This window comes from Trichechus manatus, unplaced genomic scaffold, assembly GCF_000243295.1.
Source record: "Trichechus manatus latirostris isolate Lorelei unplaced genomic scaffold, TriManLat1.0 scaffold00230, whole genome shotgun sequence".
NCBI classification, from domain to species: Eukaryota; Metazoa; Chordata; class Mammalia; order Sirenia; family Trichechidae; genus Trichechus; species Trichechus manatus.
In genome coordinates this window covers 2,945,845-2,958,646 of record NW_004444166.1, presented here as the reverse complement: position 1 = coordinate 2,958,646, position 12,802 = coordinate 2,945,845, and the positions used below count along the sequence as shown (strand labels likewise).

The 12,802-nt window shown below is 38.1% G+C and overlaps 1 protein-coding gene across 1 annotated transcript in view; it reads right to left on the bottom strand.

Moving 5' to 3' along the window:
- Positions 1-12,802, bottom strand: part of TENM3 (teneurin transmembrane protein 3) — a 660,303-nt gene that overhangs the window by 171,769 nt on the left and 475,732 nt on the right. The gene's annotated exons all lie outside the window — the stretch shown is intronic.

Genomic DNA, 12,802 nt, shown 5'->3' with positions numbered 1-12,802 from the left:
GAGAAGGGACAGTGTTGACATGTCATGGGGTTGTTAACCATTGTCATAGGGCAACATGTGTACTAACTGTTTAATGAGAAACTATTTGTTCTGCAAACCTTCATTTAAGGTGAAAAAAAAAAAAAGAATTATCTATGTGAGATCAAATTGACAACAGCAACTGAAAAGGTTTGATAAGCCTAGGGGACAGTGAGTTGAAGATAATGGTGATGGAATAATTTGGAAAAGGATAGTGAGAACAGTAGCACAAGTGGAAGAATGTAATCACTGTCACTGAACTGTACATGTAGAAACTTTCAAAATGGTGTAACTTTGGCTATGTATATTTTCACCAAAAAATAAGGTCCTCAAGGTCGAGAAAGGAGTGTTCACATGTCATGGGGTTGTTGACCAAGTCATAAAATAATATGTGTATTGACTGTTTAATGAGAAACTATTTGTTCTGTAAACCTTCATCTAAAATACAATAAAAAAATTAAAAAAAAATTATTTTTAAAATTCTGAATGGAATAGTAATTTTTTCCACTAAGATCTGTTAGTACACATATTTAAAGATGGAACTAGTCCATACCTGGACTCATTCATCAACTTCATAGATTCATAAGGCTATTATCATACTTTATTATTAAGCTCAAGAGTTACCATGCGAGGGTTATGTAGTTTAATCTACTCTCTGGTGTTGATCCTATTGCTGCTATAAGTGGTTTTCAGCAATTCTGGTAGCATGCCTGTGCTTCGAGAGCTGGTAGGCGTAAACCGATGTTAATCTCAGTATTTATTATTTTTTTCCAAAACATCATCTTTACCCAAGAGCATTAACTTTGGTAACAGTGATCAAGTTCTGACTTCTAGGGTTTCTGGTTTCACTATAGCAAAGTAGTTTAATAGCTAGGTAATACTGCTTTGTTGCTACTTCCATATACGGATTTTTTTTTCTTTTCTCATATGCTGATTTTGAGAGGCTACAATCTTTCTCACTGAAATGATATGTGGACCCACTGTGGTGTCAATAAGTGAATCTATTTATCCCATTAGTCCCATATCAAATTTAACTGGTGGCTCTTTTTCAGAGAGAAGGCTCTTTCATTTGTAAGACAAAAGAGACGTCATTGATTGGATGTGCTTGAAGGAGGTTTTTGTGATAATTGTTTTTTTCTTCTCCCTGTAATGGAAATGAGAGCTTGGTTGCTAACCAAAAAGTCTGCAGTTTGAATCTACCAGCTGCTCGCTGGAAACCCTATGAGGCAGTTCTACTCTGTCCTATAGGATCACTGAGTTGGAATCGACTTGATGGCAATGGGTTTGGTATTGATTTTTTTAGTTTTGTAATGGAAAAGCCCAACTAATCATTACCTCATAGAATCTGAACTAAAGTTCCCATGAAGGTTATCTAGTTCAGTCTTCAAAGAAGAGTAGTCATACCCCTGGGGTACATAAAGACTTTTCAGTGAGGGAAGGGCTAGATGCTGTTAAGTGAATTAGTTGCTAGAGCCTAAATTTTCCATAGACTTTCTTTACAACAGAAAAGCTTACCTCGCACACATTCTGAGTTACACTAAGACACATTGTCCTGGAGCATAAAGCTTCCAGTGTGGCAAACAAACACAAATCTTGAAGTATTTTTGCTGATGAAGCCTCCTTTATTCAAGACACAGGTAAGCCCATGGTAGGGTTTCAGTGTCTTTTCCTGCCTTATACATAGTTCTGTCAAGAACAAAGTGTGGCCTTAGAAATTGGGGTATTTAGGACTGTTGGCATGTTTTGAAATCAGACATATCAGGAGGGAGGTATAGCATTTTTGTTTAATGAACTCCTCACCCCATCCCCAATCACTGTCAAAGAGTACTTTTCAGCTGCAGAAGAGTTTCATGATTGCTAAGAGAGTGCCATTAAGATAAGCGCCAAAAATATTAAAGACAGTGATGCCTCATTTAATCCAATTGATAAAGTCACGGCTAGCATTTGTGCCTTATCTAGTTTTCTCTCTCTATCTACCTACCTAGAGTAAGAACTCGGAACCAATATGGTTGTGACAAAATGTATATTAGTTTATTTGAACTGAAAAAATAAGTCAGACTTCGTCTAAGAGAGAGTTAAGTTTGATTTTAATAAGTACTGGCTTTGCCAGTTGAATTATTATTATTATACAGTGAATATTTCCCACAAAGTAAATGAGCTAATGAAATAGATATATTTAAAGTATATAGTACAATGAAAGCATCTTAAAAACATCATATAGCAAAAATGAGCTAAAGTAACAATATTCCTATTTTCTACCCCTCTCTAAGTATACCAGATTAAACAAAGTCCCTCTAAATAAAAGAATAAAAAAAGTAATTAGTAGTATTTTGCTAAACCTTGGTAGACCCTTTTTTGGTTTATGCCACAGAAACTGAGAAAGGGAATTATAATAACTGTGTAACAAATCTTTTTGGAAGTACGCAGTTGCCAATTCTTTTCCTTCAATAAAACCGAAGGAGAAATGTGATGTAACTGACAACCCACAGACCCCTAACCATACTATTTGGTAGTAGATTACAATGCTATTTTTGGCATATGAATAATAAGGATTTCAAAAAGTGAATGACATCACTCTAAAAAAACCCCCTTCCATTCCCATCCACTTTTTATGTAGCCACATGTCTTAATCATCCGGTGCTGCTATAACAGAAATACCACAAGTAGATGGCTTTAACAAAGAGAAATTTATTTTCTCACAGTCTAGTAGGCTAGAAGTCCAAATTCAGGGCATCAGCTCCAGGGGAAGGCTTTCTCTGTCTGTCAGACTTCTCATCAATCTTCTCCTGGACTAGGAGCTTCTCTGCACAGGAACCCCGAGTCCAAAGGACACGCTCTGCTCCTGGCACTGCTTTCTTGGTGGTATGAGGTCCCCAACTCTGACTCCCTTCCCTTTCCTTTTATCTCTCATAAGATAAAAGGTGGTGCAGGTCATACCCCAGGGAAACTCCCTTTAAACTGGATCAGGGATGTGACCTGAGCAAGGGTATTACATCCCATCCTAATCATCTTCAACATAATCCAATCTTGCCTTATTAACCACAGGCAGAGATTAGGACTTACAACATATAGGAAAATTATATCAATCACAAAATGGAGGACAACCACACAATACTGGGAATCACGGCCTAACCAAGTTGACATATATTTTTGGGGGACACAATTCAACCCATGACATTAGGTTTCTCAGTATTCTTATTTATAAAACAGGAATAGACTTGATACAGAATTTTGCTTTTTTCTTGTAGTAAGTAATCCATAAATATCTATAGATAAATAAACTATTTGCAAAACATCCCCATTCATCTCATTAAGAGAGATATTTCCAATAAATATTCCCTTTTTATGTTTAATAATTATCAAAAAGCTTAACATATTTATATAATAAACAAACCAAACCTGTTGCCGTCAAGTAGATTCTGACTCATAGCAAGGCTACAGGACAGAGCAGAACTGCCCCCATAGCATTTCCAAGATTGTGTAAAATCTTTATGGAAGCAGACTGTCACATCTTTCCCTGCGGGAGTGGCTGGTGGGTTTGAACCACCAATCTTTCAGTTAGCAGCTGAGCGCTTTAATCACTGCGCCACTAGGGCTGCCAGATTTACACAATAATCAGGTTGCTTTTAGTCAAATGTGTACAACTAATAATTGTAAACATAATTCAACATTGAGAAAAAGTTGGTTTTTTTTCTTTTTTTTTTTTTTTTAACACTTAAGAGTATTATGGTCCTTGAAGTCAGGGAATATCTAGCTTAACTGGCATAACATAGTTTATAAAGAAAATGTTCTACATTCTACTTTGGTGAGTAGCATCTGGGGTCTTAAAAGCTTGTGAGCGGCCATCTAAGATACTCCACTGGTCTCACCCCATCTAGAGCACAGGAGAATGAAGAAAACCAAAGATACAAGGGAAAGATTAGTCCAAAGGACTAATGGACCACAATACCACAGCCTCCATCAGACTAAGTCCGCTATAATCAGATGGTGCCCGGCCGCCACCACTGAATTCTCTAATCAGGGATCACAACAGAGGGTCCCAGACAGAGCTGGAGAAAAATGTAGAACAAAATTCTGACTCAACAAAGAAAGACCAGACTTACTGGTCTGATAGAGACTGGAGAAATTCTGAGAGTATGGCCCCCGGACACCATTTCAGCTCAGTTATGAAGTCACTCCTGAGGTTCACCTTTCAGCCAAAGATTAGACAGGCCCAGAAAACAAAATGAGACTAAATGGGCATGCCAGCCCAGAGGCAAAGATGAGAAGGCAGGAGGGGACAGGAAAGCTGGTAATAGGGAACCCAAGGTCGAAAAGGGGAGAGTACTGACATATCATGGGGTTGGCGACCAATGTCACAAAACAATATGTGTACTAATTGTTTAATGAGAAGTTAGTTTGTTCTGTAAACCTTCATCTAAAGTACAATAAAAGAAAAAAAGAGTATTATGGTCTTAGGAAATTAAAAACAGGTAAATTTAAACCGAATTTCTATTTTGTTTTAGGGAACACAAGAATAAAATAGGTTGAAGATCACTGATCTATTCTATATGCTAGTTTCTCCATGAAATATGAATCTCAGCTCTAAGTGGCCATCAACCTCTATTTGCTTCAAATTATTACACTATTTAGAATGAATTTATTTTGAATTAAAGTCTTAAAGTGCATTCCTTTTAAAGGGCAGATGCAGACCTGAACTCTCATTATAATCAGTGATGTAGAAATCAGTGATGTAGAAATAGAAGGCCATCACTAATTTCTATCTGTTTACAGCCACTCAACCAGCAGCTTAGATTAGTACAGCATTCTTGCTTATGCCTCTAGTTTGACTGCCAGGGGGATGAGATTCTTCCCCTGCGTGGGCCTTGCTGTTTTAAATTCTGCACTGTTGCTTTTCAAGTAATAGTCCTTCTCTAATTTGACCAAAAAAATTGTGGTCATTCCAGTTAGCATTTTCAAATGCTCTTTACTGATTGTAAACACACCTGGAAGTTGGCGAGCCATTGACGCAGTTTGATAAACTTGTAAATAATTGCACAACCTTTTCACTTGAAGCTCATCACTTCTCTCAGATAAAAGCCTGGACAGAGATCTTTCATCATGCCCTGAATTCCAGAAAACTTTGGCTTCAGAAGAAATAAAAGGAGGGCCAGTGTTAGTGCTCTCTCCTCCCTTACTGAGATCACTTCATTTTTAAGCCCCCAGAGCTGAACTTGGGAATGATCCTAGAAAACAACAGGTTGTCTGTAGGTTTTACTAAGAGGAAAAAGTAGCAAAAGTGGAGGGGAAAAAAAAAAAAAAAAGAGACAGGGCAACAGAGTGCCTGTAGTTATTCTAAACTCAAAGTTTGTAGGTTAGGAATCAAACCAATTAAAACCTTCACAGCAAGAGTGAGATGTACCATGCCTCAAACACAATAGGGTACCATCTTGAAGACTTTTTTCCGACATGTCCTGTTGTGCCTGAATGTGGGAGCCACTAGCAGTCTTTTCACCTGCTCACTGTGATTTTTCCTTTCATCAGTAAGTATGTGTCACAACAGTCCTAATGTCTTAAAACACAGTTGTCACAGTGTGAAAATATGAGGAAGCCATGTACACAAAGCTATTGTTATTCCTTTCTTTCTTGTGTGATACCCAGTTTATATGAAAATACATCAGAAAAGAGGCATTTTTCAGATATTTCCTTAAAAAAAGTACTCTGTACTCTGGGAAACATTTCTCAAATAATAGTTTACCAATCCTAGATGTTACAAGGACAAGACAGAGTACTGAAAATCATACTAATAATGAACAGGCTTGGTAACTGTTACAAAATTATTTTGTGACATTAGGATACCACCTAAAGTTATAAGTATTGAATATTTTGTCATATACATCATGAATTTGCCACCTGCTTATGACATGAGTAAACAAGCCTATAAAGACTAAAACTGAAAGGCAGAAAAGAAATCCAGCTGTAAAATCTAACTGCAATTGTGGAGGAGGGTAAACAATAATATCATTTTAAGTCCCACAGAGGCACTAATAATTAAGATGGCAGGAAGCAAGGTTAGGCATTTATAGACAATCAATAGCCCATCCTCCAATCCTATGACCTAACCTTGGATTCATACCCTGACTTTGAAATCTCTGAGAGAATGTATCTTTTTATGAACAACCACACACCATAACTTACCATCGTGGATACAGAGTGTTACATCACAATCTAAGTGAAACAAAACATAACAACCTCGCAAACATAGTTTAGTGGACAAAATCAATACAGCATCTAAATAAGGAACTATTATACACTGTAATAATACAAATACTATAAACAGTATTGAATAACTCAATGAGCTTGCAGCCCTGTTAGTCCCAATACGGAACCCTCTAGTTTTCCTTATTGTACATTTTCCAGTTCATGAAATTGCTTGCTTGATTCCCCGGTTGTCTAGCAATTTAGATGCTCTGCGAACAACTGTGACTGTCGTTTTCACTGCTATATTACCGGCTAACATTTTTAAAGCATCAATTATGTATTAGTCATAGTTTTAAGTATTTACATTGAATAGTCAAGACCATCCTCTGAGGTACACACTATTAGTCACTTTTAATTGATGAGAGAACTTAGTCACAAAGAAGCTATATAACTTGTCCCAGGTAACACCGGCATTAATTATCAGAACTAGGATTTAAAACCAGATGGTCTGGCTCAAGCGCCTACGTTCCCTATCTCTCTGCTATACTGTTCCTATATTATAGCATGGTGATGAACAGCCAGGTTGGTAGAGAGCTTTGTAAGTCACTTAAAAGCACATGACCAGCATCTAGGACAATGAGAGGCCACTAAAGGGGTTCAGGCAGGGTGCCAATATTTCATATCTCAAATTTTTGTGTGAAGAATAGATGAGCAAGACTGGAGACAGAAAGCCCAGAAACAAGGTGGCTGCTATAATCCAGGTGAGAGATGATAGGATTCAGAGATATTCTGGAGTTAGAACTGAGAGGACAAGATGATTGATTGTATATGAAAGGGGAGGGAAAAGGAGGAATCAGGCATGGCTACCAAACTTTTGGCCCAGGTAACTAGGTGAATGATGATGCCATTTACTGATACAGAAAACCCTGAAAGAGAGGCAAATATGGAAAGATGATGTGGCAGGTTGTGTTTTCCAAAAACAGTTGCAACAATATCTTCCAGCCTATAGGTCCTTGTGCAATGTGTCCTTGCCAGTTCTCAGTCATAGGGGGAGCTGTGAGTCTGGGTTGATCTTAGTGACTCTCTTGACCAACAGAATATGATGGAAGTGACATCCTGGAATGTCCAATGTTAGGTCATAAGAAGACTGTAGCTTCTGTCTGGGTCTCTTGGAATTCGAACTCTTGGGACACTCCCCTTCAGAACTAGCGGCTGTGCTCTGAGAAGCCCAAACCACTTGGGATGCAATGTTTAGGTCCTCCAATTGGCAGAAACAGCTGAGCTCCAAACCAAGAGTTAGCATCAACTGCCAGCCAAGTGAGTGAGATATCTTGGACTTCCAGCTCAGTGAAGCCTTCAGACAGCCCCAGCTAACATTTGATGGCAGTTTTATCAGACCCTAAGCAAGAAGGCAAGGACTGCCCAGTTAATTCATATAATCATGAGAGATGATAACAAATTGTTCTTTTAAGCCACTGAGTTCTGGTGTGATTTCTTATGCAGTAATAGATAAATCAAAATAGTTGATGGGTTCAGTTTTAGACATGTGGAATTTGAGATGCTTAGAAGACACCTAAGTGAAGATGTTTCAAAGATACTTGGATAGATTTTATGTAGTTGATGTCTGGAGCTCAGGAGAGACAATTAGACTGGACTTGTTGATTTGGAAGTCAACAGCACATAGAATGTAACTGAAGCCAGGAGAGTGGAAGAGAGAACCTAGAGCGATTATACTGTGAAAGGAGCAGTCCTGAGAAACAGCAATGCTCAGGGATTAGGTACAGGAAGATGAGTCAACTAAACAGAGAAGTTGCCAGAAATGCAGAAAAAAGCTAAGAAGAATGTGGTATCAAAGAAGCCAAGGGTAAAGAATATTTTGATTATGAGGGAGAAGTTAACTGTGATAAATGATACCAAGAAGTCAAACATGATAAAGACTGAAGAGTATTCACTGGCTCCACCAAACAGCAACTGACAGCTTTGGAAGACATCCGTTTCAATGAGTTGTAGTGGAGGCCACGTATGAGGAAAGAGTACCAAAGAAGCCACACTGTGACAGAAGTAAGCAGAAGGTAAAGCAATGAAAATAGTTAACACACACAATGTGCTCAAGAAGGCTACGTGTAAAAGGAGAAGAGAGACAGGGTGGAGCCAGAGTAGCAGGTGGAGTCAAGGGTTTTTTGTTGTTTTTTTAAAGATGTGAAAGTCATTAGAATGTTCAAATGTTGACTAGAAGGTGTCAGTAGAGTGGGGGAATTTTGAAGATATAGAATGAGATCCAGAGCACTCACGAAGCATTAACCCTGAATATGAGAAAGAATAGATCCAGGTACACGCATGAGTGGAGATCTGTTTATAAGAAATTAAGAGAGCTCCCTCTGATGGTTTTCATTTTTTTCTTTTTGTTTAAGAAGGATGCAAAGCCATCTGCTGAGACAGCTGAAGGATTAGGGTTCTGAGTATAGTAGGAAGATTTTAAATAATTGTTGAGAAGTACTGGGGAGACAGTTTGCAAGTATAGAAAGGGCTAAGAGAGTGTTGAAGTTGGTGACTATTATGGATTGAATTATGTCCTCCAAAAATATGTGTTGTAAATCCTAACCGTTATACCTGTGGATGTAATTCCATTTGGGAATAGGGCTTTTTTGTTATGTTAATTAGGCCATATCAGCATAGGGCGTGTCTTCAACCAATCACTTCTGAGCTATAAAAGATCAGATTAGGCTCAGAAGAAAGAAGCATAGATGCGGGTAGATAGATACCATGCCACATAAAGATTGCTAAGGAACAAAGGAACACAAGCTGAAAAGAGACAAGGACTTCCTGCAGAGAGTCTTCCCCTGGAGCTGCTGCCCTGGTGCCTTGAATTTGGACTTCTAGCCTCCTAACTGTAAGAAAATAAATTTCTGTTCCTTAAAGCCACCTATTTGTGGTATTTCTGTTATAGCAGCACTAAGAAACTAAGACAGTGATCCAAAAGATAGGTATTATTATTCCCTCTTTACATGTGAGGAAACTGAGGCTCAAAGAGGTTAAGTAACATGCTTAAGGTTATAAAGTAAGTAAGCTCAGCTGCTAACCAAAAGGTCAGCAGTTCGAATCCACCACTTGCTCCTTGGAAATCCTATGGGGCAGTTCTACTCTGTCCTATAGAGGCACTATGAGTCCGAATCAACTCGATGGCAACAGGTTTGTTCATTTGTTTACTTTTTTTTGGTTTAGTGAAGGAGTTAAGATTTGAATACAGGCCTGTGTGATTCTTTCCAGTACATTCTTAGGCTACATGAATTCCTTGGTCCAGGCGAGTAACTTTAGCTTCTGTTAAGAGACTAGTGTTTAAGCTAAACTTCATTTTTATCTTTTTATTCGCTTTGCCTACTTCCATCACTTTTTCTGAGACCCCCGTACTTCTGACCCATCTCATCTCTAAAATTTGTAGTTGTCATGGATTGAATTATGTCCCTTCAAAAATGTGTGTATCAACTTGGTTAGGTCATGGTTCCCAGTATTGTATGATTGTTTACCATTTTATCATCTGATGTGATTTCTCTATGTATTGTAAATGCTACATCACTATGATGTAATAAGATGGATTAGCGGCAGTTATATTGATGAGATCTATAAGATTAGGTAGTGTCTTAAACCAGTCTCTTTTGAGATATAAAAGAGAGAGGCGAGCAGAAAGACACGAGGACCTCATACCACCAAGAAAGCAGTGTCGGGAGCAGAGCGCGTTCTTTGGACCTGAGGTTCCTGCACTGAGATGCTCCCAGACCAAGGGAAGACTGATGCATCATAAGGACCTTCCTCCGGAGCCGAGAGAGAGAGAAAGCCTTCCCCTGGAGCCTGAATTTGGACTTGTAGCCTACTGGACTGTGAGAGAATAAACTTCTCTTTGTTAAAGCCATCCACTTGTGGTATTCTGTTACAGCAGCACTAGGTGACTAAGACAGTAGTCAAAGGAGGTCTAGGAATAAGCAGTAAGGGATCATGGTACATACTAGAAAGTCTTCTTTCAGGCACTAAATACCAGTCAGAAGCTTTGGCTCGGTATTAACGTTAAGGCAAGTGGGGAGTTCACTGAACCCTTAGCACCATGATTGTTCCTTAGAATTAGATTTATAAAATGAAATAAAACAGGACTGCGTAAATCAGAGTACTGCACTTAGATACTGCAAAGCGACTTTTTCATTATGCTTAGAGCAGCTAATTCTCCTAGTGAGCTTTTTTTTTTCCCCCTAGAATTCTAAGGCTTTCTTAAGGGCTATAATCATCTAGAATTTCTAAAGAGATTATGTGGTCTGCCTCTCTGGAATAAAAAAACCAAAGTAGTGAGTATAAAACCGAAGTAGGGGGTGATGGTGTATGGATAACGTGGATTCATTATGAATGCTTAAAAACAGTGGGTATAGGTTCCCTCAGGGTCTCTATGTATTGAAGAGATACATTCTAAGAATCTTTACTTGGAAAAACAGAAACAAGAATTCCTTGTAATCTATGTTTTTTGGGGGGCTATTCTAGAAATAATAAAGAAGACAAGAAGTGACTATTATTTAGATCCCACTATGGACAAGGTCTGGGCCCAGAGATAGCTTTCTTTCCGTACAGGGAAATTTGTAGGAATCCCCAAGGCCAGTTGGCAGGCTGGAGGATCAGTTCTCTAGTACTTAACTCATTCCCGGGTATCTGATACCCATTCCTCACTCTGGAGGCTTCCTTTCAAGGCTAGGAAAAGGGCGCCCCACTTAGGTGCATGCACAGCTGCTCCACAGGCACACATCAAGTGTAGGAGATGTAGTCTATGGTCATTTGGGGTAATTTCAGTCCTTCTTAGAGAACTATCAGAGCAATGTTTTGAAACTGTGGACCATATTCCTTTTGTAAATCGTGGAATTATTTTAGTGGATTTTGCAACTAGTATTTTTTAATAATGGGAAATAAAATAAAACAGAATAATAAACACCAGGGTACATTTTACAAAATGAGGATAAGTATTGTTTTGGGAAATATATCTCAGATATGTATGTGTGTATATGTTTGCATGTGTGTGTTTGCATATGTGGATTTTGAAGAAACGTGTGTTTTACAGTGGTCATATTATAGAGGACTCCAGCTCTGTAGAAATTTCTGACGCCATATTCATGCGAGGTTCTTCCAAACCTATGGGGGCTGACAGGAACCTAAACAGCCTATTCCAGGGTTCCTTGAAATTTCCCTAAAACACATTGCCCAAGATTACACATAAATAGGTGAAGGAGCTGGGATTTGAATATAGGCTTGTGTGAGCTGAGGAATGCTGATGTCAGCAGGGATGTTCTCTGGCAAAACACCAGGAACCAGCTCCAAGGCTGTGGGAGTATCTCTGAATCCATAGCTTTCTCAGGGTCATACTTTTCAAGTACTGCAAAAGCTAATTAACCACACTATTTTCATTTCAATCCTAATAAAAGGTTAAGATGTTGTAAAATAAATAAAATGTCCACAATAAGCATCTTGATCTTTAGCATAATTTCTTTATCTTTAAAAAAGAAGTTTCCTCCATGTGTGGTTAATAAGTACCATTTGACCAATTTCATAGGAACTATCCACCTTAAGATATAGTCTAAATTTCAACCAATATAAACCCAAAACAAACACTCTTAGTCTCTATGTAGTTACTCGATCTGCTCATATGTACGTGATCAGTGTATAAAAAATTAAATAATTATTTAAGGTAATTACATTTTATTTCATTTAAATTTCTCACCTTTAGTTTCAATCAGGCAAGCCTTTCTTCACCCTCCCTTTAATCTACTGTGCAGTGACTACCAATGTCTACTTCAGGTGTGGCTACATTTCAGTCACCAGTTGATAGGTTTTTTTTGAAACAGGTAGAACTTTTTATAAAAAGTCTCCTTATGGGAGGACATTCATTACTTTATAAAAATCTAATATCTTATAAAATTCGTCAATCTCCCTAAGAAGGAAGAAAAGTGTCATCAAGTATTATTGTTATAATAAAACTGAAGATGTGAAGGCAAGAATTTCAAAAAATGGTAAAAGCATTAGTCATAGTAAATGGGTACATGTAAAACAGCAGCATACATGCTCATCAAATACATAATCGAGTCTTTCTAATCTTGTAAAGAAACTACCTACTTGAGGATGGACATGATAGATCCCAAAGCAGACTACCTATACATCAGGTAAGAAGAAACAGAGAAAGAAGAGCTAGGGATAGGCAAATGACATATCTATCAGGTGACAGAAGGCGTGTTGATCTGGTTGCTTTGAGATATAAAGTATTATGACAGTTTGCAAAAAGCCAGAGAATGCCAAATGCCAAGACGTGTTCTCCTTAAACAGAAGATACTGGTGCAAACAGTTAATGCGCTCTGCTGATAACATAGTTTTGAGCTTGGAGTGTACCACAAAGGTGCCTTGGGTGGACTCCAAAAAATCAGCCATTGAAAATTCTATGGAGCAGAGTTCTACTCTGACACACATCAAGTGGCCTTGGAGTCAACTTGATGACAACTGGTATTGACTGGATACTGGTAAAAAAATTAATTAAAAAAAAATGTGTGTGTGTATATATATATATATATATATATATATATATATA